This window comes from Phyllostomus discolor, chromosome 1 (assembly GCF_004126475.2).
Source record: "Phyllostomus discolor isolate MPI-MPIP mPhyDis1 chromosome 1, mPhyDis1.pri.v3, whole genome shotgun sequence".
Taxonomy (NCBI): domain Eukaryota; kingdom Metazoa; phylum Chordata; class Mammalia; order Chiroptera; family Phyllostomidae; genus Phyllostomus; species Phyllostomus discolor.
In genome coordinates this window covers 76,932,741-76,938,637 of record NC_040903.2, presented here as the reverse complement: position 1 = coordinate 76,938,637, position 5,897 = coordinate 76,932,741, and the positions used below count along the sequence as shown (strand labels likewise).

Sequence of the window (5,897 nt, the reverse complement as noted above, 5' to 3'; positions counted from 1 at the left end):
CCAGCCATCGAGGATGCAATTCTGCACAGACACTTCCACCAAAATGGATTATTTCAGCCTCGTTGGTCACAGATTCTGTAGTTTTCCAGTGATTCATCTTACTATTAATAATGTCAGAGAATTTTAGGCCCTTGAATTAAATAATGATAAATAGGAGCCAGGGAGAGCACCAGGCTGAGGCAGGGCTGTGTGTTTCAGCGTGCAGCACTATCAGGCCTGATAAATCAGATCCCTGAAATAGTTTATAAAGTCCTGAATTGATGTGACTGTTGGTGAGGGAGAGAATTACTGTTACAAAATAGGCCTGCAACCTACACAGTATGAAAGCTGAGGAAAGCCTTTTCTATAAATGCTATGTCTGTGTAAGAAATGGTTGTAATGAGAGGTGAGTGAGTCACAGCGGGGAGTAATGTGGTTCTGTGACCTCAGGGGCAACTGGTCAGGGTAGGAGGGTCCTCAGGGGCTGGAGGACTCAGAGCGGGCAGGAATGGGGTAAGGGTGGTCACATTAAGGGTGCTCATTTATAGTCCAAAACAGTGAGGACCCAGGCCCCACAGGGGGAGTGAAGGCCTGTTGAAAGAGAGAGAGGAGACCTTCTAGTTCCACATGGCGGTGTTTACAGATTCTTGGTCAGAGGAAGGCAGCCCTTGGGGCACCACTCTGTGTCCCAGGCCAGTCCTCACCAGCACAGCCAGGCCATGAGGAGATCATGTTAGACTCTCACTTACCCTCCTACCCACACATACACAACAGTTGTCGGCTTAAATAAATGAAATAAATGAAATAAAGCTCATTTATTTTTTCTAAACATTTCTGTAACCAGTGACAGCTTTGGAAATGCTCAGATTGCATGAGGCAGAGAGAGCTGTGAAAATGTGCTAATTTATAAGTATTATTAAATATGGTTTTAATTATTGGAGGCACTCTCCTAAAATTTAAAGTTCTGATTTGTTCAATGGTGGAAAAGGTCAGTCTTTCAACATTTCCCTAATGAGTTCACCATGGACTTGATTAACTAAATAGACCTTTGAGCATCTTCTGAATGTGGCAATACTGAGCTTGCTACAATTTCTCCTCCTTCTTGTCCATTTAAGAGACTTTTACAGATGTTCCACCTTGAGAAGATTAAAGCAGATAAACAAAATAACAGGCTTTGTTTACTTAGTTTCTCTTTTCTCAAGCTTTTGTGAATGCCTGGAGTAAAATGGAGACAGGACTCCAGCTCCAAAGTACATTTCACAACCTGATGATACAAATGTACACAACCAAAATAGCTAGAAACTATTTAAACTAATGTATAAGTAAATTTTGATGTATACACTATTTAGCATCATAACAGGAAGAGCTTTAGAGTTTAAGGGAGATTTCCTATTTTTTGGTGGGTCTGTTGGGTATTTTTAAGAAAAAATGGTTCGATATGGTTATTACTTGGTGTTTCATTTCTCTTTTGATCATAGCAGAATACTCTCAAAGACCATTAAGTAGACCCACAGTGAAAGAAGGTCCCTATAAATAAAGCCACCTCCTAACCTAGATAGCTACAATTATAGTGTTTCTCAGTGTAAAGAACCCAGAAGACCAGAACATCATTGGCAGAGAAGATGGGTGTTTGTACCCTAAATGACATTTTCTTTATTGTCTCAAAATGAGCTATTCACTCAGTCCTTGTTGCCTGATTTTTAATCCTATATCCCATCATTGATTTGATATTTTTTGCAGAAATAATAGCTACCATTTATTGATCACATACACCGTTGCAGACAAAATATATACATTATCATCAATCTTCAAATGGCGTTATTATCAACATTTTATAGAAAGCCCCAAAGAGATTGAATGGGATGCCCAAGGTTATAGGGATGGTAAGTAATGAAGCTGACTTTAAACCAGATCTGCCTCTCTCCAAAGTAATTGTTTTCCTAGAAAATGCAGGCAAGAATAGACCTACTGAAATAAAAAGTGGCATAACTTAAACATTGTACTTCTTGCCAATAATTACAAGGCCAAACATCCGCAGATGAGCCACTTTTGTAAATGTTGGTTATTTCCTGTTGTAATTAGAATTTTTCAAAGATGTCATCTAAATTTACAGCACACCTGTGCTCATGACATTGTGGAAATATATCAAGATGAGTGGGCTATTGACAAAAAAAAAAACTTGACAGTATATTTATGTGCTAATTTTTTTAAATAAATGATCAGAAATGCTAGGCTTACGGTACACAGACAAAATATTGCCATAAGACAATCAATCTCGTGATTTAGCAAATAAATTGGATTTCATTTCAATCATCTAGATATTTAAGGTCAATAAGATGGATTTCATATTGTGTGCTAATCATTAATAAATTCTGGCTTGTCTTCATAATATGATGCTGCTTTGGACTTAATAGACCCACGCACTTCCCCCTGGAATAAAGAACAAAAAGATGATAATTCCCAGTACCCAAATTATATGGTTTTATTATTTCCAACTAAGAATAACTTGAACAGCCTACTGATTACTTTTCCAAAATTATGATCAGAAAGAAAGGCTCTAAATAAAAATTCTAAAACCAAAAATTGAGTATAAGTTGTCCAGTTTTTAAAAGGATGTTATTAGTTGTATAAAAGTGAAATGCATTCATTATAAAAATCCAATTAATACAGAAAGTATCAAGAAGAAATTAGAAATTATCAGAAACATCACCACCGATTCCCCCCACCAAAGACAATGACTTACTATTTTGGCTGGACATTTTTCTAGTTAACTCTTTAGGTACATCCACAGTTTAAATACGTTGGCAATACTGTATATGATGTTTCATAATATGTTTTATTTCACACACAATATTCTATGAACACTTAATATGCACTGGGAAAAAGTTGAAAAACTCTCAGGAGAATCCTGCTGTGAGTTAGGTATTTCCTCCTTCTCTCTCTCCATATTCATCACTATTTCCTTTTCTGTCTGTATGTCTATGTCTCTCCCTCCCCCTCCCCCTGCCAATGTGAAGATATGAAAAGATGCAACCATCTACAACCAGGAAGAGAGTTCTCACCAGAACCTGACCATAGCAACACCTTTTCCTCAGACTCCTAGCCTCTAGAATCATGATGAATAAATTCCTGTGTTTATAAGACACCCAGTTTGTGATACTGTGTATGGGCTGGCTAGATATACTTAGAATAGACCTTACAAATATTAAGATTCACAACAAGAAAAAAGATCTTCATAAGGAAATTCACTTTCTGATGTCAGAAAGGTAGTCTGCTGTCTGAAATGCCTTTTCCTACGTGTCCTTAATAAAACTGATTGCAAAACTGAACTCCAACAAGATGCCAATCCTCAACTCAGAAAATCAAATTAGTACCACTACAGAGTTTCATCATTTCATGATTTCCAAAGTTATATTTAATTATCTAAAATGTTCTAGTCATACTTACCAGTGTATCAGTAATATCTGAACAAAGTTTCTCTGAATGCAAGATGAGGGGAATTACAACTTTTTGGTAGCTATAACTTCAGTAGAATCTTTTATCAGAAAAAAAAGTTAAATGATATATGTCGCTATTGCAATATATTTTTCTGACTCCATCACAAAAGGAAGAAAAAGATAGCATTTTTTAAAGAAAAATAATCCTGGATATACATGAAGTCTATCAAATAATGAATTCTGGTCTACTCCTGCCTTTCTACTTCTCTTAGCTGATATCAGTTATGGCTTTTCTCTATCATTGAAGACCAGAATTGAGGAGGTGACATTAATGCAATCAACATAATTTCATCAGTTTCATTTTTCTTACTTTCAGTACATGCTGAAAGCATTGAAAGCATTATGGAAAAAAAAAAAACAGAACTTTTTTGAAATCCTTCTCAATTTATAAACCAAAAATGTGTTTCATTTATACTGTCTCTCCTTGCCCTATAAATATGCTCTGCTGCTTAGGTAACATTTTCTCCTGTAACACACAGCATTGACTGGTTTTGTGTTTTGTTTGGCGGGCGGATATGGTACTGTATACGTGTTATGACGTGCATCGACCTAGTTAAGATGATCACTTCCCATGTTAGAAAAGATAGGTCAGCCCCAGAAACTTCCAGCCAAGATGGAGGTATAGATAGATACACTTTTCCTCCTCACAAAACCAAAAGGACAACAACAAATTTTAAAACAAAAAATAACCAGGACTGCCAGAAAACTGAAATGTATGGAAGTCTGACAACCAAGGAGTTAAAGAAGAAACATTCATTCAGAGGGGTAGGAGGGGCAGATATGGGCAGCTGCAGTGGAGAGGATGCACAGCAAAGCAGCAGCTGGCAGAGTGGGTGGTCCTCATTTGCATGCAGATAAACTGGGAAGAACAACTGGGGAGTGAGACCGTGGAACCCAGGGTTCCAGTATGAGAAAAGAAAGCCTCCAAACCTCTGACTGTAAAAACCTGTGGGGTTTGCAATGGTGAGACAAACTCCCAGCCTCACAGGAGAGTTGATTGGAGAGACCCATGGGGTCCTAGAATGTACACAAACCAACTCACCCAAGAATCAGCACCAGAAGGGCCCAGTTTGCTTGTGGATAGTGGAGGAAGTAACTAAAAGCTAGCTCAGAGCTGAGCAAGCGACATCATTCCCTCTCAGACCTCTCCTCCACATTCAGCCCCACAACGCAGTGATGTGGGTTGCCCTACCCATGTGAATACCTAAGGCTCTGCCCCCTACAATGTAATAGGTGTGCCAAGACAAAGAAATATGGCCCAAAGGAAAGAACAGATCAAAGCTCCAGAAAAAATACAACCAAGCAATAAAGAGATTGCCAACCTATCAGGTGCAGAGTTCAAAATACTGGTAATCAGGATGCTCACAGAAATGGTTGAGTATGGTCACAAAATAAAGGAAAAAGCAAAGGCTATGCAAAGTGGGATAAAGGAAAATGTACAGGGAACCAACAGTGAAGGGAAAGAAACCAGGACTCAAATCAATGATTTGGATCAGAAGGAAGAAATAAATATTCAACCAGAACACAATGAAGACACAAGAATTCAAAAACAATTAGAAGAAGCTTAGGAACCTCTGGGACAACTTTAAGTATTCCAACATCCAAATCATAGGCATGCCAGAAAGAGAAGAGGAAAAGAAAGAAATTGAAAACTTATTTTAAAAAATAATGAAGAACTTCCCAAATTTGGCAAGGAAATAAATTTCCAGGAAGTCCAGGAAGCCCAGAGAGTACAAAGAAGTTGGACTCAAAGAAGCACACACCAAGGCCCATCATAATTACCTTAGCCAAGATTAAAGATAAGGAGAGAATCTTAAAAGCAGAAAGAGAAAAGGAGACAGTTACCTACAAAGGAGTTCCCATAAGACTATCAGCTGATTTCTCAAAAGAAACCTTCTTGCAGGCAAGAAGGGGCTGGAAAGAATTATTCCAAGTCATGAAAGGCAAGGACCTACATCCAAGATTACTCTATCCAGCCAAGCTATCATTTAGAATGGAAGGGCAGATAAAGTGCTTCTCAGATAAGGTCAGGTTAAAGGAGTTTATCATTACCAAGCCCTTATTATATGAAATGTCAAAGGAACTTATCTGAGAAAAAGGTAATCAAAAATATGAACAACAAAATGACAACCAACTCACAGTTATCAACAACTGAACCTAAAAAAATATAAACAAAAACAAATCAAGCAAACAACTAGAACAGGAACAGAATCACAGAAATGGAGATCACATGGAGGGTTATCAGAAGGAGAGAGGGAGAATGAGGGAAAAGGTACAGGGAATAAGAAGCATAAACAGCAGGTACAACATAAACAGGAGTAGGTTAAGTATAGTATAGGTAATGGAGAAGCCAAAGAACTTGAGGCAGTCACCGGCCGGTGGTAACTGCGAGCACTGCAGATGCTCGAGATACGAGAGAAA

The 5,897-nt window shown here is 38.1% G+C and overlaps 1 long non-coding RNA gene across 1 annotated transcript; it reads right to left on the bottom strand.

Moving 5' to 3' along the window:
* Nucleotides 1–1,187: 1,187 nt before the first annotated feature.
* LOC118500423 lies at nucleotides 1,188–3,814 on the bottom strand. The gene is made up of 2 exons (XR_004902982.1): nucleotides 3,427–3,814; nucleotides 1,188–2,409 (listed from the first exon to the last, which is right to left on the bottom strand). It is a non-coding gene; the product is annotated as an uncharacterized LOC118500423 (long non-coding RNA).
* Nucleotides 3,815–5,897: the final 2,083 nt, after the last annotated feature.